This window comes from Phascolarctos cinereus, unplaced genomic scaffold (assembly GCF_003287225.1).
Source record: "Phascolarctos cinereus isolate Bilbo 61053 unplaced genomic scaffold, phaCin_HiC Scaffold_9;HRSCAF=440, whole genome shotgun sequence".
Classification (NCBI taxonomy): Eukaryota; Metazoa; Chordata; class Mammalia; order Diprotodontia; family Phascolarctidae; genus Phascolarctos; species Phascolarctos cinereus.
In genome coordinates this window covers 242,977,730-243,002,535 of record NW_027556402.1, presented here as the reverse complement: position 1 = coordinate 243,002,535, position 24,806 = coordinate 242,977,730, and the positions used below count along the sequence as shown (strand labels likewise).

The 24,806-nt window shown below is 47.4% G+C and overlaps 1 protein-coding gene across 2 annotated transcripts in view; it reads right to left on the bottom strand.

Annotated features, from left to right (window-relative positions):
- LOC110223982 (transmembrane protein 263-like) overlaps positions 1–24,806 on the bottom strand; it is a 361,940-nt gene that overhangs the window by 20,322 nt on the left and 316,812 nt on the right. The window lies entirely within an intron of this gene.

Here is a 24,806-nt window from a genome sequence, read left to right as displayed (position 1 = left end):
TTTAACCTATTCCTTTCCCAATAAGCACAGCGCTGTGGCTGGCCACAGTGGGGATCAGCTCAGCTGTCTTGGAAGAGGTAGCCCTACCTGGTTCTCTTGTCTTCTTTTCTCAGCTTCCCTGAAGTAGCAACCTAAGGGTAATTGTGACAAATACAAACATATGTTGACAGTGTAGGGCCAGCCTGTGAGTCACCAGGGATGGCTGCTGGCAACAGTTAGACAGGGGCAAGCGTGTCTGTCTAAATCTTGGGAGAATCCCTTCTCCTCTCTGGGTCTCAGTCTCCTCAGCTGTAAAATGAGGGGTTTGGATCAGATGACCTCCAAAGTCTCTTCCAGCTCTAAATACTATGACTTTATTGATTTGGGAAAGCCTGTCTTGGCCAGACAGGGAGAATGATGTATATCCTATATGTGCCTAAGGAGGGCTGGGGATGTTAGTAGCCCGGATATGGAGTTGAAGGGACCCGGGTTGGCATCCTTGCTCTGCCATTAATTACCCAGATGTGACCTTGGCTAAGTCATCTTTCCTCTAAGCATCTTGGTTTCCCCATCTGTAAAATGAATTGGCTGGACTAGACAGTCTCAAAGGCCCCTCCCAGCTCCAGATCCTCTGAGAACAATCACGGGTCTGTTTTCTCATTTGCTCAATTCTTAATAGCGACATTAACAGCTCTCATTGTACCCATTACTGGAGGTTATTAAAGCTTTCTGTCATCAGGAATCCTGGCCTCGGCTGATCGGAGCAGCAGGGAGCAGACACCAGCACAGACCAGAGGCTAAGCCGTGAGGATTCTATCTCTCCCCCACCACACTCCACCTCCAGGAATTGTTGCCATGGCATCCCTCCTCCCAACAGAAAGAAAGAGACAAGGAAAGAAAGAAAAAAAAGGAGGGAAGGAAGGAAGGAAGAAAAACATAACAACTTCCTTTTGGCTTGAACCCCAGGACAGGAAGAGTAGAAAAACTCCTTATGGAAAACTTTGGTGATGTCTGGAATCCAAGGAAGAAAAAGAATGCTCTTTACTGAGGATACCCGTCCTTCCAACCCCACTCTTGTTATGCTTTCTGATTGGCTCCTGGGACGGACCAAGGTTGGTGATTCCTAGCCCAGCCTCTCTGTTCTGGGGAGCAGAGGAGAAAGAGGAGAAGGAAGGTTTGGTTAGCTAGAGAATCCAAGAATGTCAGAGAACAGGAAAGAACCACAGAATTGTGACGTGGAAAGGATCATAAGATCACCAGTTTAGAGACAGATAGGAACTTAGAGGTCATGTAGTCCGATCTCCTCCTTGTACAGAGGAGGATTCCAAGGCCTAAGTCACTTGACCATAGTCACATAGCTAGTAAATGTCAGATACGGAATTTGAATCCATATCTCCCAATGGCAAGTTTGGCATGCAATCCACTTTGTTGCTAAAGGTCATCTAGTCCAACTGTCTTATTGAATGGATGAGGAAACTGAGGCCCAGAGAGCAAAAGAGACTTGTCCAAGGTTGTACAGCTGTTTGGTGGAATGGTCAAGACCAGCACCCAGGCCTTCTGACTGCCCAAGGCCAATGCACTACTGACTATACCAGGACATTTCTCTGAAAACAAAAATTGCAGTAACAGGTCCTACTTCCATAGCACTTCAAGGTCAGCAAAGTATTTTCTTGACAATAACACCACGAGGAAGCTGCTGGTGCAATCATTATTGCCCTTATAGAGGTAGTAGATAGTTAAGCAGGATGTGAACTCAATCCCGCCCCCCCCCCCCGCCCCCAACTACTGAGTCAGAACACTCTCCTTCTCACAATTACAGAATCATGAAGTCTTGGAGTTTGAAGGGTGCTTAGAAATCATGTCGTCCAAGCTGTACTTGACCAAGGAAACTCCAATGGAATATTCCTGACAAGTCAATGTCCAACCATTTCGGAAGACCTAGAACACGGGGTGACCAGTTTCCTCCAAAGCAGCCTATCCCACTTTGGCATGTCTCTAATTGTTCTGATGCTTTCCTGACATCTAGCTGAAAGCTACCTCTGTGACTCCCACCCCTTGCTTCCAAGTCTATCCTCTGAACCAAAGCAAGTCAAATCTCTTTTCCACACACAACAACCTTTCAAAAACCTGAAGACTGATCTTTTGTTTCCCTCTGGTCTTCTCTCCAGGCTAAATACTCCCAGTTTCTTTAACTTGGTGACACATGTCTTGGTCTCAAAGGCCTGTGTCATCCTGGGTACCCTACTCTGGATAGGTTTTCATTTATCAGCATCTGCATCTTGGAGACAGGAAATGGAAGGTTAAATGCAGAGAAGATCTAGAAGGGTCTAGTTTGGCTGGAATGTGGAGTAGGTGAAGAGGAGTAAAGCTGTAATAAAGCCAGAAGGGTAGGTTGGGGCTGGATTTGTGCAGGGCCTTTGATGCCAGACTGAGGATTTTATCCCAGGGGTAACTGAAACCATCTGGGTTTGACAGCTGGGTGGAGTTTGGATTGGAGAGTGGAGAGACTGAGGGCCAACTGGGAGGTTGCTGCAATAGCCCAGGGGAGAGGTGATGAGGAGCGGGACTAAGATGTGTGTGTAAGGGCAAGAAGACAGATGTGAGAGATACTCTGGAGGAAGATGGATGAGACTTGGCAACTGTTTGGATGGGTGAGGGTGATGAGGAAGGATGGAAGGAAGGAAGGAAGGAAGGAAGAAAGGGAAGGAAGGAAGGAGGAAAGGAAAGAGAGGAAGGAAGGAAGGAAAGGAAAGGAAGGAAAGAAAAGGAAAGGAAGGCAGGAAGGAAAGGAAAGACAGGAAGGTAAAAAGGAAAGAAAAGGAAGGAAGGAAGGAAAGGAAAGGAAGGAAGGAAAGAAAGAAAGGAAGAAAGGAAGGAAGAAAGAAAGGAAGAAAGGAAGGAAAGGAAAGGAAGGAAGGAAGGAAGGAAGGAAAGAAATGAAAGGAAGGAAAAAGGAAGGAAAAGAAAGGAAAGGAAAGGAAGGAAGGAAGGAAGGAAGGAAGGAAGGAAGGAAGGAAGGAAGGAAGGAAGGAAGGAAGAGTGTGGAATGATTGTGAAGCTGGGTGACTAGGAGGAGGGTAATGCCCTGGACAGAAACTGGGATGGGTTAGGGTGGGGTGGTGGTGGTGAAGATATTAAGCTCCCCTGTATACATATTGAATTTGAGATGCTGATGGGACATCCAGGGGAAGATGGCTGACAGGCTGGGGGCAATATGGGAGGGAGGTTAAGTGACTCACCCTAGGTCACACAGGGATTGAGCAACCAAGATGGGATTTGAACTCAAGTCACCTGACTCTAAAGCCAATGCTCTTTCCATTGTTTTGGCTCCGATGCTTGCCAGCTGTGTGACCTTAGGTAAGTCTCCTGCACTCTCAGAGCCTCAAGTCACTCAACCATCTTGGCCCTCAGTTTTCTCACTGGCAAAATGTGGATGCTGGATAAGATGGCTTCTGCGGTCCCTTCCAGCTCCAGAGAGAAGTAGAGGTAGTATCTCTAGACCTGACTTTCCATGTCTTCTGAATCTTGGGCAGAGTGACCTAGACCATGGGAAGGTGCCTCCTTGCAAGGTTGGCCATGGCTATCCCGCCTGCTGGAGCAAGGCAGAGCAGGGCTCCTGAGTCTACATTGTTAGTGCAACAAACATTTTTTCAGCACTTATGTGATGGCCAGCTCCAAGCTCCTGGCCCTGATGGGCAGGGAGGCAGTGAGGTGGGAAGCCTGGGGGACCGACTCGCTGTGCCAGGAGCACCAAGGTCAGCTGTTGTGCCGTGTGTCTGCCTCCAGAGGCACGTGGTAGTGGTGCCCCATGCGGCTGTGCCAGCTTCAGTGGTGCAGGAAGTGCTGCATCCCAGACAGGTCAGGAGAGGCCAGGGGCTGGGCCTTGCAGCTTCCCAATCCCTACAGTCCATTTAAAACCAACACTGAGTTCCAGTCTTCTGTCTGGGTGATGGGTAGTGGAGAGAACACTGGGTCTGAATCCTGGCCAGGCCACTTACAGCCTGAATGACCTTGGGAATGTCATTTCTCTTCTCTGAGACTCAGTTTCCTCACTTGTAAATTGATCTAGTTTACCAACAAAGATCTCTTTCAGCTCTAAATTCTATGCTCCCTTATTTTGCAGATGAGGAAATGGTGTCCTAGAGAGGGAAATGACTTACCTACTTCAGTAAGTAAATGGTAGAACCTAAGGGGATGTCAGTTCTTTGATTCCAAGTCCTGTGCTCAGAAGGAAGGGGAGAAGAAGGAAGGCACTGAGTGTGTGGGGTAGTAGGAAGAGGGGGCCTCCTGGGACGGGGAAAACATGAATTTCATTGGCTTCACAATTCTGGAACCAGAAATTACCACTGGGATGCTTAGAGGCAGCAGTGAGAGCCCGTGAAAGGGGACTTTGAAGTCACAGCTGCAGGAATGGCATCCAAGGGGGACGTCTGGTTGGGAGATTCTGGAAGAGCTTCATGGCAGAAGTGGCAATGAGCTTGGCCTCGAAGGGTGGGTAAGGACTTGCGCTGGGAACATTCTACACCAAGGGAACACAGGGCCAGGTCGGATCAAGCCAAGCAAGGGACATCCAGTGTCAGTGTCTGCATCTCAGTTCTATTGGTGTCTGGCAAGCTGTCTCTGGAAGGGAAGCTCCAAGCCTGAGAATCAGGACTGCCCTGTCCTATCCTGGAGAGTTCTGCTGTCGAGTGGCTTGGGAAGTCGGCTGGGCAGAGGGGCTAAAATCAGAGAAAGCAGAGGGAGATTGAGGGAACGAGGTCCAGAGAATCTTAGAGCTGGAGGGCTCTGAGCTCAAAGACTCACTGGGTGCAGCCTCTAGCTGACCAACGATCCTCTCTCCAACATCTCTAACGAGTGGTCATCTAGCCTGTGCATGAAAAGCTCTGCGGAGGAAGAGCCCACCCCTTCACCCCTCAAATCTGCTTTTTTGTGGCTTTGTAGCATCAGAGATCTAGAACTGGAGGAGGGATACATGAGCTCCTTCCTCCCTAAGTCCAACCTCTCCATTTTACAGATGAAACAACTCAGGCCCAGTCACCCAAAGCTAGTGTCAGAGGCAAGATTCAAATTCAGAGTTCAGGGCTCTACCCCATCACCCCACCTCACCAACTTCCGTGGCTCCTTGGAAGTCAAGCAAATACAAGCTAATAGCAGATTGGAGATTAGGACCAGGACGCTATTACTTACTCTCCTCCTTCCTACAGCCCTGAGGGGGCTCACGATCCCACAAGACACCTGCACAACCACCTGTGTGGTCTCTCTTTGACATGTCTTCAGCTATTCCTCTTAGCCAACAAGAGAGCTGAGTCAGGAGGGTGACTATCTTCAGTGATATAGATCTTCCCACGCATCTTGTAGATAAATTCAAATTCTTCCCACGTAACAGAGCTCCCCCGCCCAAGCCAGGAGAATTCCAGTGACTGGCTCCAGAGGAAGGGTTTGGAAACCCCAAGAAAGCAGGAGGCTGGAACCAGGCAAGGAAAATTTCCGATACTGTTTACTCAATGATTAGGCTTCTCCTTGATTTATTTACATCGAACATTTTGGTAACCATCTGCTCTTAAACTAAATGGAAAATTATCCTCCTCCTGCTGTGACGGCATTTCCCTTGGATGTTTTTAATAAAAAAAAATCTATCATTTTAATGTAGACAGCTCAGCTAATAAAAATGATCTGTGCCATTAGTAATTATCCCACAAATACAATGCAAACGAGATGAAGGGCCCTTGGAGGCTTGGGTCCAGGGCCCCTCCTCCTGGAGCTGGGGGCTGTGCTCGGGGCCTGACCCCTTTCTCCTGGCCAGGAAGGCGAGAGGAGAGGGTCCCCAAGAATCATAGAGGGAGGAGCCAGGTGTGTCTAGGACCCAGCTCTCATGCCAGTGGTGATCTCGTTGGAAATATACTGAAAGAATTTCTGGTTGGAGCTCTATGATGGGGTGGAAACTTGTAGGAGCATGAGCTCTAAGCTGGAAGGAACTTTTAGAGATCATCCAGGTTTTCAACCTGGGGTCCACAAGGTAGATTTCAGAGGGTCTTTGAATTTGGATGGAAAAATGTGCATTTTTATTTTTACTGACTGAAATTTAGCATGCATACTGATTATTAAAGATAAATAATTCTGAGAAAGGGTCTTATAGGATTTACCAGATGGTCAAAGAGGCCCACAGCACAGAAAAGGTGAATAACCTCAATATGGTCCAATTGCTTCCTTTATAATTGAGAAAATAAAGGCCCAGAGAGGCAGGGACTAGTCCAAGGTCACACAGGCTGTATGCCTGAATTCAATGCTCTCTCCTCTGCGTTACACAGCTCCTTCTATTAGACACCATTAGCCTTTTCCCTGGAGAGTGAGGCTGGGGATGGGGCAGAGAGAAAAGCACAGGACCACAAGATTTAAGTACTGGAAAGGACCTTCAAAGGTCAATGAGTCATTTTACAGATGAGGAGACTGAGCCTCAGAAGGAGGAGGAAACTTGCCTAAATTCATTCAGCTAGGAAGTAGCAAAGCCAAGATTCAAACCTGTATGCTCTGACTCCAAATGTAGTGTCCTCTGTCATGATATGCCCCTTCCCGGACTCCTCCCTTGCTCCTTACCTCACTTCTCTCCAAAAGGAGCTAGCTCAATCAATCAATCTACTAACCAAGTATTTATTAAGCTCCTACTATGTGCCAGGTAGTGTACTTGAGATTACAAGTACAAAGAATGAAAAAAAAATCCCCACTCCACAGAGACCTTACATTCTAATGGTGGAGAAAGGTACATATACATATATACAGCTTAAATATAAAGTTGACAAATATGTAGATGAACATATAATAGTTAAATGGAAGACTATTTGAGGGGGAGGGCAGCATGATCCCTGAGCTTCGTGAAAGATAAGGGACTCTTTGGGTGAAGGTGAGGAGGGAGTGTATTCCAGGTGTGAGGGATGGTGGAGGCAAAACCATGGAGATGGGAGATTGAAGGGTCATGTGTGAGGAGCAGAGAGGAGGCCAGTTTGACTGGACTGAAGAGTAAGGGGGGTGTTAGCACTGCATCATGTGTCTGGGCAGTCTGGGGCCCCTGTCCTGTAGACAGGACCAGATCTCCTTGCTCAGTCTGCCCTTCCCAGATTACCGCCCTTCTCAGATTTCATTTTCTTCAAGTTCTTTTTTTTTTTTCCTGAGGCAACTGGGGTGAAGTGACTTGCCCAGGGTCACACAGCTAGTAAGTGTCAAGTGTCTGGTCTGAGTCCGGATTTGAACTTGAGTCCTCCTGACTCTAGGACCGGTGCTCTATATGCCACCTAGCTGCCTCAATTTCATTTTCTTTAAAGGATGTGCCCTTTATCCTAGAATTCCTGGACCATTAGAGCCGGGAGCCTGGAGGAGATCCAGGGTACCCCTCTCATTTTACAGATGAGGAAACTGGGGCCTGGAAATGGGAACTGACTTGTCCAAGGTCATGCAACTCTTCTTGGGCAGGGCTGGATCTCAAACCCGGGTTTCCAGACTCCTTATCAGAGACTCTATATTCCTTTAAACTGGATTTCACCTGGATCAGAACACCACCACCACTCTCTCTAGAACCTGAAGGCTTGAAAGGCATCGCCCATGCAAAAGCCCTGTAAAGTAGGCATCACAAGCAGTGTTATCCCCATTTGATAGATGGGGAAACTGAGGCAAGAGATCAGCCCAGGGACCCTGTGCTTTGAGTCCAGGACCAGTGCTCCTTCTGTTACACCATATTGCCTATGCACATTCAACCCAATCTAACAAGTACTTATTAAATTCCTGCTATAGGAAGGAAATAAGCATTTATTAAGTACCTACTGTGTACCTAGCACGATTATTATCTCTTGGTCCTCATGATAACCCTAGGAGGAAGGTGCTATTGCAATCCTCATTCTACAGATGAGGAAACTGAGGCCTCTAAAGCTTAAATGACTTGCCCAGGGTCAGACAGCTAGTAAGTGTCTGAGGCTGGATTTGAACTCAAGTCGACTTGACTCCAGCCCTGGTGCTCTATCTACTGGGCCACCTAGCTGCTTCTAGGGCAAGATAAGAGGCTGTGTGGGGTAGTAGATAGAGCAGGAAGACCTGGGTTTTAGGGCTTCCTCTGACATTATATTGGTTGTGTGACCCTGGGTAAGTCATTTAATTCTCGGTGTCCACTGGCCACTCTCTAAGACCAGAGTTTCCGCCACGTTATTAGTCTGCACTGGTGAGGATGGTTCATACATACCAGGAATCCCTTTCATGGATGCAATCACAAATCTGGGCAAAAAGATAAACGTGGAAGACTCTAAGCTAAGCCCTAGGTATAGGAAGGCAAAAATGATGTTGTTCTTGTCCTCAAGGGGTTAGCCTCTATTGTGGAATGACATTGTTATAACGTTTGTGGAATGAACAGGATAAATACATTAATTATGCCTGTCAAGGAATCTGAAGGCTCTTCCATTCTATTCAAACCAACAAGTATTTGTTGGGTAAGACCATGTACCAAATGCTGTGCCTAGTTATGGGGGAGATAAAGGCAGAGGGGGCCAGGGGGTGGTGAGGGGAGAGGGCCTTGGGATTAGAGTCAGAAGGACTTGGGCTCAAATCCTGCTTCAGATACTACTGTGTGACCTGGGGCAGGTCACTCAATTGTTCTGTACCTCAGTTTCCTCATCTGCAAAATGAGGGGCTTTGGGCTTGATGGTGTCTAAGCCTGTCTCCAGCTCTAGATCTACATAATCCTCTGAAATAATCCCTGCTCTCAAGGACCATGTCTCCCTTGGAAGGATCTGAATGTCTAAAGAAGTCCCGAGCATCTTTCTGAGCCTCAGCTTTGAGAAAGGGGAGCTGGATCCCTCTTTGTGGGTCTGGGGTGGAAGGGAGATGAGGGAGGCGCAGCAATCCGAGCATCTCACGGATCACATACCTTAATTACTCTCAACCAGGCCTCTGAAAACTGACTTTGAAAGCTGAAACGGGCTTAGCAAGCCAATCAGTTACTGGCGCCGACCCTGGGACTTATCAGGGGCACCGGAGTGTGGGGTAGGGCTGGGGGAGGGGGGCTTCAGCTCCTGTCACCCCCACGCTCCCTCCCCCTCCTCTTTTCCAATCACATCAACAATTTTGCTCGGCATTGTTTCCAGGCCTATTAATATTCATAAGCAGCTTTTCTATTGTGTTTGCAATTTTCTCTTCAGCAGACAGGCCTGATGTGCGCTGGTGTTAATAGGATGCAGAACTCACAAACTCAGATCTTATTAGCAAATACCCATTAGATGCCATCGGTGCAGAAGAACGCAGGCTCATTGGGGCTGGGCCGATGGTCTGACGGGAAGGGAAGCCTTTCACCAGGGTGACATCTGAGCAAAGTCTTTATCTAATATGACTCCTCAGGCCTGATAACAGGAGCAACTGGAATGAAGGGCCCTGAAGCCAAGGGAGGGGAAGGCGAGAGTTGGAGTGATCAGGGTTGGGGGGCTCAGAAAGGCCGGACCAGCGACCTGATGGAGAACAGGGTGGTTGAGGGGCTGGACCGGACTACCGGGAGCTTTCTGTGACTGCCTCTGGGAACCAGAGCCCTATTTCTGCAGGGCTGAAGCTTTGCCACACTCATGAGCCTGTGGGGAGGGGAGCAAGAGTGTCATCACCCCCATTTTCAGGGCAGGCATCTATGGTGTGGGGGAAGTAATTGTGGAACTGGAACCAAAGGGCAGAGATTCAAATCCTGCTTCACCAGCTCACGGCCAATGGGACTCAGCACTGGTTATTAACCATCTTCAGGACTCAGTTTTCTCTTGGCTAAAATGACAGGGTTGGAATAGACAATTTCTAAGCTTTCTATTAACTCTAAAATCCTGTGGAGAAACTGAGGCTCAGTGAGATGGCTTCCTTTTATCACTGATATTCTATATTTCATGTTCTAAAGTAGATATTCTATGTTCTTAGGTTCCTTCCAGCTCTGATGGTCTGTGTCTTAAGAACCCTTCCAGCTCTGGCATTCTGTGTTCTAAGATCCCTTCCAGCTCTGACATTCTGTGTTCTAAGGTTCCACCCAGCTCTGATATTTTGTGTTCTAAGATCCCTTTCAGTTCTGAAATTCTGTGTTCTAAGGTTCCTTCCACCTCTGATATCTGTGTTCTAAGGTTTATTCCAGCTCTGACATTCTATGTTCTAAGATCTCTTTCAGTTCTGACTTGCTGTGTTCTAAGGTTCCTCCCAGCTCTGATATTCTGTGTTCTAAGATCCCTTCTAGCTCTGACATTCTGTGTTCTAAGATCCCTTCCAGATCTGACATTCTGTGTTCCAAGGTCTCTTCAAGCTCTGCTATTCTGGGTTCTAAGGTCCCTTCCAGCTCTGACATTCTATGTTCTAAGATCCCTTTCAGTTCTGAAATTCTGTGTTCTAAGGTTCCTTCCACCTCTGATATCTGTGTTCTAAGGTTTCTTCCAGCTCTGACATTCTATGTTCTAAGATCTCTTTCAGTTCTGACTTGCTGTGTTCTAAGGTTCCTCCCAGCTCTGATATTCTGTGTTCTAAGATCCCTTCTAGCTCTGACATTCTGTGTTCTAAGATCCTTTCCAGATCTGACATTCTGTGTTCCAAGGTCTCTTCAAGCTCTGCTATTCTGGGTTCTAAGGTCCCTTCCAGCTCTGACATTCTATGTTCTAAGATCCCTTTCAGTTCTGACATTCTGTGTTGTAAGGTTCCTTCCAGCTCTGATAGTATGTATTCTAAAGTCCCTCTTAGCTCCAACATTCTAAGGTAGCTTATGTTCTAAGGAGCCTTTGAGATCTGACATTCTTTGATTTACCAAAGGTCAGAAGACCATCACTAGAGAGTTGGAGGCAGTGTGGCTCACTAGCTAACTGACAGGCCTAGAAATAATTCTGCCACTACTATAACATGGAACCTGTCTTGGAGGAAAGGAAAATCTAGGTTCTGGGCTAAACAGAATTCGGTTGACTCCCAAATGTTTATGAAGCACCTGTCTAAGACATCCCCATGCAGTGGGTACCAAGGGGGACTCAGTGATGTCCCCATGGGCTGTCAAGGAAGACTGTCATCAGGCTGAGGAGATAAGACTACCACATTTGGTAGTTGCTAGTTGCTAAATTGGAGGCAGTGCAGCTCAGGAGATGGGGCTGGCTTTGGCATCCCAAAATCTGGGACTGAATCTCACACCTGTGCTGTCTACATGATGGCACACAAGGGCCTTCCCCCTCTAGTTCTTAGTTTCCTCGTCTGTGAAACGGAAAGGTTGGGTGAGATGGTGTCAGAGCCCAATCAACAACACTTATAGTGGGCCGGGAGCTGTGGATAGTATAAACTTGGATCTACCCTTTCAGCCACGTTGGGGACTCCTAGGGAGAAGACCTCCACAGATGCCCCTTGTTCAGCTTCGACAATTCCCTGGAACACTGTGAGAGACTGATGACTAGCTGAGGGTCACAAGGACAGGATATGTTAGAGGCAGCACTCAAACCCAGATATTCCTGACTCTGAAACCAGTTTTCTATCCATTACCCCATGAATACAGATGTAAAAGTCCCTACACTCAAGGAGTTTACATTCTGTGGGTCATAGGTCCACAGGTCTAAAGCTGGACAGACCTCTGAGGCCAGCTATCCTAATCCCCTCATTCTACAGATTAGGAAGCTGAGGCCCATGGAAACGAAGGGATTTTCTGAAGGTCACACATGTAGTAAAGAGCACAAATATTTAGGGAAGAGACTAAGCATTTGCATAGCCTTTTCTGTGTGCCAGGTTTGGCAAAAATGTGGCACCTGGAGTCAGGAAGACTCATCTTGAGTTCAAATCCGGCCTCAGATACTTACTAGCTAGGCAAATCACTTAACTCCTTTGCCTCAGTTTCCTCATCTGTAAAATGAACTGGAGAAGGAAATGACAAATGACTCCAGTATCTCTGCCAAGAAAACCGGTCACAAAGAGTCCAACGTGACTGAAAACAAATGAACACATTTGTCTGTGCTAAGTACTTTACAGGCAATATCTCATTCGATGCTCACAACAGTCCTGACAAGGTAGATGAGGCTGTTATCTCCATTTTGCAGTAGAGGAAACTAAGGCAAACAGAGATTAAGCGACTTGCTCAGGGTTTGTAGCAAATGTCAAATCAATGATTTGAGATCAATATCTGATTTCAAAATATCGAATCTTGAGATCTGAACCAGGATCTCTGAATTTGGAGCTGGTGCTCCTAGCCCCTTCAAGATGATTTTATACACTTGTCTTGAGCTCAGAAGGCCTGACCCTATTAGCTCTGTGACCATGGATAAGTCCTTTTACCTTTCTAAGCCTCAGTTTCTTCATCTGCAAAATGGGGATAATTGTTCTTTCACTAAAATCTTACAGGGCCACTGCCAAGAAAGCACTTTGTCATTGTTAACAGTTTTACTTATTACTATCTCTGCTACAGGGCAGCTACGTGGCGCAGTCGATAGAGCGCCAGCTCTGGAGTCAGGAGGACCTGAGTTCAAATCCAGCCTCAGATACTTACTAGCCGCGTGACCCTGGGTAAGTCATTTCACCCTGTTTGCCTCAGTTTCCTCATCTGTAAAATGAGCTGGAGAAGGAAATAGCAAATCCAAGAAATCCCCAAATAGGCTCACAAAGAGCTGGACTCGAATGAAACAATTCAACAACAAGAAACCTCTGCTCTGTCTATAAGAGCCCTGTCAGGTAGGGCCCCATCCACACTTCCTTCCCCAGTTCGTGCCAGCTCCTGGCCAGAGAAGGGCCCTCCTAATGTCTGGCTCCTTTTGCACAATTTATGTTCATTATCCATAGGAACTCTGACAGCAGCCCCCCATTCCCCACACATAAGGACCGTGGAAGTCTTGGCCTTTAATTACCAGAACCCATTTGGTTAAATTAATGATCCCCACTCAGTGTCAATAATGAAATGCAGGCCAGTGAAAATGCTGATCCAATATTCTGGGCTCCCCTGAGGTGGAATTTGATAGAGAGCCGTTCTCCCGCACGGCTCCCGCACTGGATAGATGGGAGGGCTGAACTCTCCCAAAGACCACTTCTTGGCAGCCTGCAAGAAATGTCATTGGAAGCCATCTGATTCCAAATTGCCCAGGATAAAGAATGGATCTAATAATATCCCCGTAAGAAAGGAAAAGTTCTCCAAAATCCACAGTTAGCTTTCAAGGCGGAGTGTTTTATCGCCTACAAATCCCCCAGTGTTCTCCAATATGTCACCAATACAAGTGAGGAATGAGGCTCTTTTCAGGCTGCTTTCCTTTCCAGAGTTGGTGGTTTCATGTGCCCCTAGGTAGTCAGGGCTTCAGAATGTTCCTGGCTGGCTGGGAGGAAGGTGAGGGAGGAATCTTGGATGGGCATAGTCTCCAAGGGATCTGGGCCATCTTTCTAGCGCCTTTGGTTACTTGGGGTGAGGGAGACAAGGTCCCTTTAAAGAGCTGCTCAGGTCAAAGGGGGTGTGGCTTCAAGAATGGGTGGATAGTGGGCTGACTGTGCTGGGACCCAAGCTTTTCCAAAGTGGACTCAGGACCCATCAGCAAGCAGGCTTGTAGCCAGCTTTGGACCACCAACGAAGAAATGTAATAATAATAGAACAATAGCATGTCAGAATGTACAGCGTAGAATGTCAGAGCTGAAAAGGTCTTAGAACACAGAACATTAGAGCAGGAAGACATCCCAGAATATAGAACATAAAATGTCAGAGACAGAAGAGAAACTAGAAATTATTGAGTCCAGCCCTCCTACCTATCACTTCTGCTCTCCTCCAAATTCTCTTATAATAGTAGAAGGCAGAGCTGTTGGAGAGACAGAAACAGCTTCCTTCCCAAAATGGAAGGAAAAGAATAAAATGTATTAATACCCATCTGTTTAATGCATTCATATCCATACTTAACACTCCTACCATTTTAATTCTGGGGATTTAAGTTTGGCACAATTGTTTCTACAATAAAGCCTGATTTCCACCCCTACAATCAGATTTTGAATATATGTGCTTTTCATTCAAACACAAAAAGGCTCATTTTACTATAAAAATCAGTTTTCATTGTACTAGCAACTCAGAAACACATCAGACACACATAGAGTCAAACTCCTCCCTTCTCCTGTGGTTCCTTCCCTCTGTCTCTCTCCCCAAGCCTCGATTATAGCAGTACATGCCTAGGTTATCGGCCAAAATACTAGCCCGAGAACAAAGGGCCTTGGGCTTCCTTCCAAGCTGGTGCCAGAGACTTGGTGGGAGACCTCGGATGAGTTGGCTGATTGGACGAGGCCTTAATCGGCAGAGTAAAGAGAAATCTGTATGAGAGAGAATGATATAACGGACAGTGTTGATCTTAGAGACTTAGAGATAAGATCTGAGTTTGAATACTACTCCTGGTACTTACTAGCTGTCACTTAACATCTCTGAGAGTCAGCTTTCTCATCTGTAAAATGAAGGTAATAACACCCGGAGTACCTAAAGTCAAGGATTGTTGTGAGGATCAAAGGAGAAAAAGTATTCTATGTTGGCTATTATTATTAAAGGCTTACCACCCTCCCTCCCTCCAGTGTCAACCCTACTACCTGTTATTTTGCCATTAAAGTTTTATTCTTTGAATCAGAATTCAGTGTTTTGAATTGGATCTTTGAGGCATTTATTTTGTCCTCTATTAAAATGCTGGTATCTCCAAAGAGGGACCACACCTTACACTCCTTATCAGTTAATAGAAATCATAAACTATTCAAGCTATAAGGCAGCTTAGAATATAGAGTATGAAATTTCAGAGCTGACAGGAACCCTAGAACCTAGAATGTTTAAGAGGTAATTTTAGAGTCCATGTAATTCATCCCCTTCATTCTATGGATGGGGAAACTGAGACCCAGAGAGAGGAAAATAATTAGCCAAGGTCACAAAGTGAGTCAGTAGCAGAAGCAGAATTAGAATTTAGGTCCCATTCAGCCAGTCAGTTAACAAGCCTTTATTAAGCACCTCATGTGTGCCAGGTAAGGTGCTATGCTAAGTGCTGTGGTTACAAAGAGAGGCAAAAGACCAGTGTCTGCCCTCAAGGAGCTCCCAATCTAATTGGGGAGATAACATGCAAACAACTAGATACAAATAAGATATAGACAGGGGAAAGTGGAAATAATCACCAGAAGGAAGGCACCAGAATTAAGGGAGAACTTCAGAAGCTGGGACTCTGTCTGAGACCTGGAGGAAACCAGAGAGTTTGGGAGATGAAGATGAGGAGGAAGGGTTCAAGACATGGGGGGCAGTAAGACCAGCATTCAGTAGATCACAGTAGATCACACCTGGTTGGGGGGAAGGTGTAAAAAGACTGGACAGATAGGAAGGGGTCAGGCTATGGAGGACTTTAAAAGCTAAACAGAGGATTTCCTATTGGATCCTGGAGGCAATAGGGAGCCAGTGGGATTGATTAAATAGGGGTGTGTGTGTGTGTGCGCGTGTGTGTGTGTGTGTGTGTGTGTGTGTGTGTGTGTGTGTGTGTGATATAGTCAGACTTTCAATTTAGGAAGATCAATTTTACAGCTGACTGGAGGATGGATCACAGTGGGGAGAGGCTTTTATAGCAGTCCAGGGGTGAGGGGACCAGGGTGGGGACAGTGTCAGAGGAGAGAAGGGGGTGTATTGGAGAGATATTCCAAAGGCGAAATCGACAGGTCTTGGTAACAGCTTGGACATGGGGAGGGGGTGAGACATAGTGAGGAGTCCAGGACTCCTCCTAGGTTTCAAACCTGAGGGACTGGGAGGACGGTGGTGCCCTAGACAGTGCCAGGAAATTAGTAAGAGGGAAAGGTTTGGAGGGGCAAGACAATGAGTTCGGTTTTGGACATGTTGAGTTGAAGATGTTTATGGGACATCCTGTTCAAAATGTCCAATATGCCACTGAAGATGCAAGACCAGACATCAGAAGAGAGGTTGGACTCTAACAATTTATGTGCTGAGGTCCCGTCTAGCTCTGACATTATATATTCTACGTTCTAAGATCCCTTCTGACTCTGATAGTCTAGGTTCTAAGGGTCTCTTTTGGTTCTGCCATTCTGTGGCTGATTTTGAGTAATTTTTTTCCCATCTGGAAAATGGGGCTGTGAATTCCTGCCTTCCCTTCCCCCCACCCCCAAACTCCATGGAGTGTGTGATAAGACAAAACAAGCATTCTACCCTATACTCCCACACCCCTATGACATAGGGAATACAGAACTCTCTCTGGAGTCCCTGCAGTGAGGAATCCAATATCCCCTGCCTCATTACAAATAAATAATAAGAAATCAGCAGCTTCTCTCCAGCTGCAGAAAGACCAAGAATAATGCTGGGTCACCCACGAGGAACCAGGCAAAGGCCCCAAGGTAACTGTGTGCTTCTGGGGACCCAGTGGAGGGAAGAGGGTTGCGGGAGGGGGCTGGAGCAGTCCAGGGGGGAGGAAACAGCGAAACGGAGGCTATTTTTGGGCCCTGAAGAGGAGGTGGCAAATAATAGAAGGGGAGAAAAATCAAATCAAAGTCCATTGAATCTTCATGATTAGGGGTGGGGGAGAGGAGAGGAAATGATTTCTTTTGCCCAGCGGTGATTTGATTTCAGCCTCAGGTTTCATCACACATTATGCCAAACTTGGGCACTGTCTGATGTCCTTTCCTCTACACCTTTGATTAGTAATGACGCCGGGACCAATTGATTTCCTTATTCTCTTCTCATCCTCCCCTCCGCACCCTCTCTGAGATGTCATTAGTTCCCTTTGGGCCTGATGAAGCATAAACAAGGGCTCAGTGGAGAAGTTCAGCAGGTAGCTGGGCAGGGAGTGGAGAACGAGGAGGAGAGACACAGAGACAGAGACAGAGAGGGAGGAGACAAAGATGAGGGAGAGATGGAAGGAGAGAGGAAGGAAAGAAGAGAGGAGGAAAGAAAGACAGACAGAAAGGAGGGAGGAATGGGGAAAAGAGAGACAGAGAGAGACGGAGGGAGAGAGAGAGACAAAGGGGAGGGGAGAGAGGTAAAGTAGGGGAGGAAGGGAGAGAGGAGGACAAAGATGATACAGAGACAGAGAGACAGCCAGCTAGAGACAGAGAAAACAGAGAGACAGTGAGGGTGGAGGGAGGAGGAGGAAGAAGGGAGAGGGGGGAGAGGAGAGACAGAGAGACAGGAAGAAAGACAGACAGAGACAGATAGGGTAGAGAAGAAGAGAGGGGAAGAGAGAGACAGAGAGAGGGAAGAAAGAGAGAGAGAGAGAGAGAGAGAGAGAGAGAGAGAGAGAGAGAGAGAGAGAGAGAGAGGGGGGGAAGGGAAGACAAGACAATATCTCTGCAGGCTGGAGAAAGGTCACAGATGGCCCAGAGACAAATAGGTGAATTCAGAGAATGTCAGAGCCGGACTTTGGAAGGTCAAGAGTCAGAGCTGGAAGGCATTTCAGAGCACAGAGCAGGGAGCATCCCAGCTGGGTGGGATCTTAGACCAGAGAAAGTCAGAACTGGGAGGAAGTTCAGAACACGGTTGTTAGAAGTCATTGAGCTGAATCCCATTTTCTAGAGGAGCTTGAGGAAGTCAGGCTCCTGGCTGCGCCTCCAGGAGCACCCTGAGCTGTGCCCCCAAGGAGGCCGATCTCTCTTCCCTGCCTGGGCCACTCCCTGGGCTTCTTAAGCTGGGCCTCAGCTTCCAACTCTTCCCTTTCTCCTTGATGAAGGGGGAACCTGATCTGTCCCAAGTTCATTCTTTCACTCATCCTGCTTTGGTGGACTCATTTCTAGCAAAGGGCTAATGGGTGACAATGGAGACAGATGACCTGAGTTCTAATTCTGACTTTGCTACTTAGTACCTTTGTTACCTTGGCCAAGTCACTTCCCTTCTCTGGGCCTCAGTTTCCTCACCTGTAAAATGAGGCAGTTGGACTTAATGACATATTGGGGTCCCTTCAAGCTCTAGTGTTGTGTTTCCTCTCCCCTCTCAGGGAACGTCTTTGTACTTTCACAGGGGCCTTCAATGCTTCTGTCCAACTCCTCCCCCATTCCTCCGCCCAATTCAATGGTGGGAATTTCAGAGACAAACCAGGCAGGGAGGGGGGACGGAGGGGAGAGGGAAAAGGAGAAGCCCTTTGAGGACAGGTATGTTGTCCTGAGGACAGTCAGTGCCCTCCCTGTGTGGTTGAGTCTGCCCCTCAGAGGCCCCAGGCACCAGCTTGCTGGTGTCTGCTCCTGAAGTCCCTGTCACTTCCTGTAACAGGGAGCACTTTTGGATGACTGGGTCCTGCCGCTTCAGGCCTAGTTGGGCAAAGGCTCCGAATGGTTGGATAGACCAGAGATCTGCTCCCTCAGCTGTTTTAAATCACACCAACTGGGCGAGATTGATGGCATTGCAGATGGAGAGCTTCCCCTGCAGTTTCATGGGAAAGTGGGAGTGTAGGGGTACCTTCCCACAGCTCCCCACCATCCAGTGGGGCCTCTTCTGCGCATTCCTGAATTGTTCCAAGAAGGCTCTGTTAGAGCTGGAAGGTGCCTTAAGATACAGAATGTCAGGGCCGAGAGACCCTAGAACACAGAACGTCAGAGAAGGAAGGAGTCCTAGCAGAGTGAGAGCTGAGAGGGACCTTAGAACCCAGAATATCATAAATGAGAAGGAACTTAAATCAGAGAATCCTGAGAACAGATCGTAGGACACAGGGACCGGCACGGGCCATAGGAGAGAGGGAAGAAGCTAGGAAGGACCTTTGAGATGATGCAATCTGCCTCATTTTCACAGATGAGGAAAACAGAGCTCAGACTTGTCCGAGGTCCCAAAGCTGGTAACCAGAGCAGCTACCATTCAAAGCCAGGGCCTCTGACTCTTGCTTTCTCTACAGCCTTTGACAATGCTGACCATCCTCTCCTCCTGCACGCTCTCTTCCTTCTGGATTTTCATGAGGCTGCTCTTTCCTGGTCCTTCTTCTACCCATTCAGCCTCTCCTCAGGTTCTTTTGACAGCACCTCATTCATCTTATGCCCAGTAACTGCAGGTGTTCCCCAAGAGTCTGTGCTGGGTCTTCTATCTCCACCCTTTCAATCTACCCTGATGTGGAGGTCACATCAGTTTTCATGGATTTAATTCTTTCTGTGCAGATAATTATCTTAAATACAACAGGTCTGAAATAGAAATAATCATGGAGGCATTGAGGTGGCATAGGAGAAAGAGCATTGACTTTGGGGTCTGAGGGCCTGGGTTCAAATTCTTTCTTGGGCAAGTCACTTAACCTGCCAGGGTCTCAGTTTCGTCATCTGTAAAATGCGGGAGTTGATCAGATTTCTTCTGAGGTCTCTAGGTCTATGGAACCTTACCTTTTTCTGGTTGTTGTTGTTGTGTTGTTTTTTTTTTTTTGTTTTTAGGCAATTGGGGTTAAGTGACTTCCCCAGGGTCACACAGTTAGTAAGCGTTAAGTGTTTGGTCTGAGGTTGGATTTGAACTCAGGTCCTCCTGACTTCAGAGCCGGTGCTCTATGCACTGTGCCACCTAGCTGTCCCAAACTTACCCTTTTCTGTTGAGGGCACCACCACCCTTCCAAACACCCAAATACATAGCCTCTGACTCCTCATTCTCCCTCAACACACATATCCAATTGGCTCCCAGATCTGGTTTCTTAGCTCTTCAGTCCTCCCATCTCCACTTCCTTGCTTCTCACCTGGCCACTCTCTCAGTTCAGGTCCTCATCCCCTTTTGTGGGTATCTTTACAAGAATCATTCTCCCTGCCTCAATTCTCTCTCCATTCCAATCCATCCTCCACAGAGCTGTCAAAGTGATTTTTCCTAACGCCGGTGTCTGACGGTGTCACTTTCTTCCTCATCAAACTCCAATGGCTCTCCATTGCTTCTAAGATCAATTACAAACTCCTCTATTTGGTTTTTTCAACCTCTTCACAACTTGGCCCCAATCCAGCTTCCTAGACTTAGATATTATCCCCCTTCCCATGCTCTGGTCACACTGACCTTGCTTTTCTTCACACTTCACACTCCATCTCCCATCCGTGTGCCTTGGCAAAGGTTTTCCCCAAGCCTTAGAATGTCCTGCTTTCTTACCTTTGACTCTTCAAATCCTCCCTTTCCTTCCAAACTCAGCTCAGGCTCCACTTTCTATCTGAAGGCTTTCCCAGCCTCTCTCCCCTCTCCCAAAATGTGTGTGTACTCCCTCAAGATAGCTTACATTTTTGGGGGGGAGTACATTTTGTATCCTTATGCGAGACACGTTATTAACCACCCCTCCTGACATGTAAACTTCTTGAAGACAGGAATTCTTTTTTTTTTTTTGTCTTTTTGTCCTAGCCTGTAACAGGTACTCAATAAATGCTTGTTGTTTCATTTCTAAGTTTCAGACCACATTTGCACTGATACAGTCTCTTCACCAATTTTCTAAACTGATGAGATCCTATGATAAAAAAAAAAAGAGAGAGAGAGAGAAATGTTCCAGGCATTCGCTAAGCACTAGGGTTGTGGAACCCCAAATGAAACAATGCCTACTCTCAAGGAGATTACATTCTACTGGCTCTCTTGCATTTTAATGGCAGGGTCCCTTTTTGGTGAAAGCCAAAAGAAACCAAGCTCTAAATGCAGATTTCCAGGCATTTGCAGTCTGGGTGGGAGCGAAATGGGGCGGGAAAAGAATAGGGGGAGTAGGGAAAGTGGCGTGTAGGGAGAAGGAATTGGAAGAGGCAGCCAGGTGAGCACGTGGGCTGCCGCACCGGCGGGACAGATCTTTCTCAGCCCATAAACCAGACAAATGAATATTTGATAGAAAAATAATTTGAGCGAATGAGGGCCTTCGTCAGCCTGACGGTGAAATACAATGGTTATCTGACCTCTTGGAGGAATAAATCTGCCGTGCACAGCAATTATATCCAGTCTGAGTCGCGGAAAGCCCTCTGACGCCGGAGCCGCAGGAAGCAATATAAACCTTTGGTCGAGGGGAATTTATTATACATCGCGGCACCACATTTCAGAGGTCACTGCTGCCGCGGCTTAACTGCTTGCCCTATTAGTACTGCCCAGACATGGGGTTACATCGATAGGCTCCCCAGAGTTTAGCAGGTGGTGGACTAGGGGCACACACGGGGAGAGGCCAGCTCTGGAGAGGGCCACGGGGAATAAGGGTTCTCCACCTTTTGGCTTAGAATTTAAAAGCCGCTTCTGTCCCATTCTTCCCCATGAACAAATAGGAACCTGGGCAAACTGAAGACGTGGGAATGACAGGGAGCCACCAGAATTTAACAGGGTAATCAATCAGTCAATCAACACACGTTTATCAAGCAGCTACTCTGTGCCATGCTGCTGTAGGCACTGGAGAGACAGAGACAGAAACAACAACAACAAAAAAAAAAACACGGTCCCTGCCCTCAAGAAGCTTCCATACTATGGGGAGGATATGATAAAGGATCGAAGGATGGCAAGTTGAAAGCTGGAAGGACCTCAGAGTTTCTCAACTCCAATCCTCCCTCTCGGAAACAGATAAACAAAGTAAAAATAATCATGGCTGACATTTGAGCCCCTGTGGTGCAGTGGTGAGAACACAGATCTTAAACCAGAGGACCTGGGTCCCAGCTTTGCTACTCACCAACTGGGTGCCCTTGGGCACCACCCTTCATTTCCCTAGCCCCAACTCAGCTTCTTCCTTTATAAAATGAAGGGTTTGGACTAGTTCACCTCTGAAGTTACTTTCCACTCTACATATATAAACAACATCCCTAAATCTACATCATACGGTTATGGCAGGGTGCTGGTACATCAGCATGGCGAACTGATGCAAATCCCTACGTGGAAGATGCTGGGGTACCTGCTCCCAGGAGAGCCATGATGGTGTACAGTGAAGACTTTGGAACATTTCATAGACATCCTGGGCCAGCTCTGATCTCCTAACCACGGGGTGGGCAGAAGTTTCTTCGATTGGCTGAAGGTGCTGAACTAGACTGGGAGCACCTTCAAAGGGTCTTAGTTCGCTTTCTCTCTCTCTCTCTCTCTCTCTCTCCTCTCTCTCTCTCTCTCTCTCTCTGTCTCTCTGTCTCTCTCTCTCTCTCTGTCTCTCTCTCTGTCTCTCTGTCTCTCTCTGTCTCTGTCTCTCTGTCTCTGTCTCTCTCTCTCTCTGTCTCTCTCTGTCTCTCTCTCTCTGTCTCTCTCTCTCTCTCTCTCTCTCTCTCTTCTCTCTCTCTCTCTCTCTCCCCCTTCCCCTTTGCTAATGGCATGTGGTGGCAGACAGTGATGTAAAGGGAGAAGCCTTGGGCTCTCCCCACTCAGGCCAACATGCATCCCCTTGATTTTGGGTCTCAGTTATTTGCCTGACTCAACATTTGTTCATTTTAGGTGAAGGAGATTAATCTACAGGCTATAAACTTCTGAGTTTTGAAAGGTCATGAGAGTTAGCCTTCTAGGAGTCTGGGAGTTGAGTCCACGATGGATTTTGCAGCCAGACCAGTACTGATGCCTTGAGAATTGAGGGATGACCTTTGGAATTGAAGCCAGTAGTATCTGAGAGTCGGGCTCCTCCTGTTGTATCTGGAAGCAAATTTGGAAGGATCATTGTTATGTAGAAACTATGCTAAGTCTGAGCTCTCTTTCCTCAGAGACCAAGGTAGTATAGAGAAGGATTGGTCCGGAGGTGTTGGAAGAAAATGTTTGTAGTTTTGTTCCTGATAAATCTTCAAAGTAAATAGTCCTTTGTAGAAGCTAATTGATGTTGATTGGTTAAATGGAATGGGGCGGTAATTCCTAGAAGCTAACAATGGAAAGGAAACCACACAGGAGTGGGGGCTAGAGGTTATTGCACTAGAGGAGAGACAACCCAACCCCTTGGGGGCACCCCTGAGGGGTAGACTTGGAAGCCGCCTAGGAGAGCCTGTTAGCTACCTAACTTTATAAGGTTTGCCAAGAGAATTAAATCCACAATCTCCTCTTGAATCTTTTGAGAAAGGAGAGAAAACACAAAAACTAAGAGGAATTAGCAAAGTCACTTAATCTGGTGGGTGTAAGAGGTCCTGGCCCTTAGCTGGGGCTCAGTTCCACACCCCACCCCCTCTGCCCAGGTAAGTCTTTTTCCCTGCCAGCCAACCCCAGGTGAAAATATTGCTAGTTATGCCTTTGACAGGATTGTAGGACTTGGAGCTAAAAGGGGCCTTAGAGATCTTCTGGTCTAACCTCCGCTTTTCCTCTAGTCTAGAGGAAGAACCTGAAGGCCCAGATACAGGGGGACATGTTTCCAGAGTCATGCAGGTCATCAGTGGCAACACTTGAATTTGAACCCAAGTCTTTTGACAAAATATTAGACTCTTTTCACCACACCACACCAGCAGACAGAGGAGGAACAGTCTTCATCTATTTTTCCTTCAGAGTTTAGGGACCCTCAGTGTGCAGGACCCAGAGGGCTAATTACCCTAACCTTGCCCTTGGCTAGGGAATTGCTATGGTGACCTCTCCCCTTTTCCAACCATTTGAAGCCTGGGGCTTTCCCAGAGGGGTCAGCATGTCGAGATAGGAAGAACGCTGCACTCCAAGTCAGAAGACCTGAGTTCCAGGCCAGACTACGATACATACTGATGGGGTGACTTTGGTCAAGTCACTTAACCTCTAAATGCCTCAGAGCTCTCTAAGGATGAAAATAACAGTGGAGGGATTTTTCACATCTATACCGATGGAATTTCAGGTCTGTAGTTTTTAAAAAAGTGAGAGATCTAGGAGTGAGCTGGCTGGGCTGTTCTTCACTGCAGACAGGTGCAAGTCTGACTTCTTCATTCCAGCGGGAGAGATTCCGTCCTTCCCCTTGTAGCTGCTGTAAAGGGGCGGCATTTCCCCTTGGTTCAGCTTTGGGACTTCTGAGATGGAGGCCAGAGGTGCTGAGGACTGTGGATCAGACATCCTTCTCACCCGCTGGGCTGCCCTGTTTGCAAAGGTCCAGGGCACCCCTGTGGGTTGGGGAGGAGGTTATCCATGGAGCACTGGCCTGCTTATTCACCTCATCCTGGAGGCTTGTCATCAGCAGCTGTGGGAGCCCGAGGATCTTCCTCAGCTCACGCTGGTCATCTGTCAATAGCTATCCAGGGCACCTTTCATGGCTAACCCTTTGCCTGCTCTAGACTTCAGTGTTTGAAGCTGGGAATGCCCAGGAGGAAATGCAGCAGCAGCATCTCAGGCCCACTTTTCTCCCCACCTCGCCCTCACTCCCAACCCACCCTACATGCGGTAGCCTTTCCAGGGATGACCCCAACCTCACCCCCCCCCAAGAGAACTGAGGCCTTATATTGAAAGCCAGCCTATTCCAAGAGAGGGGCAGGGACCTTGCAGGCCAATTTAGGTCAACCTGAAATTATCTTGCATAAATTTATTTAAAAAATGCTCATGTTGTCATTCCTGCCATCCCAACCCCCCAGAAGAATGGAAGCTCCTTGAGGGCAAAGACTTTTATTTTTGGCTTTGTATCTCCAGGTCCTGGTACACAACAGGCACTTAATAAATGCGTGCTGAATCGACCCTATGTCTGAACAGGCATCCATTCCCTTTACAACTTCCCTGGACAGCTCCAAGCATGGTTAAAGCTAATGCTGCCACTTCCACCCACTGCTGCTGGTTCCGACCTCTGGGGTTAGAACCCTCCTCACCCCTCTTCCACACGGCAGCGTTTGGGTGGCCCCTCAATCTTCTCTTCTCCAGAGTAAACACCCCCAGTTCTTTCGGCCAATTACAAGGCATGAATTCAAAGTTAGTAAGGCCAAGTTCATCTCTTGAGGGCTTATGGGCTGACAAAACTATTTCCTCACAACACTGCTGTGTGGGAGACTCTGCCAAGATTATTATCCCCATTTGATAGATAAGGAAGCAGAGATCTAGGGGACCGGCTGTGATTCAGCAG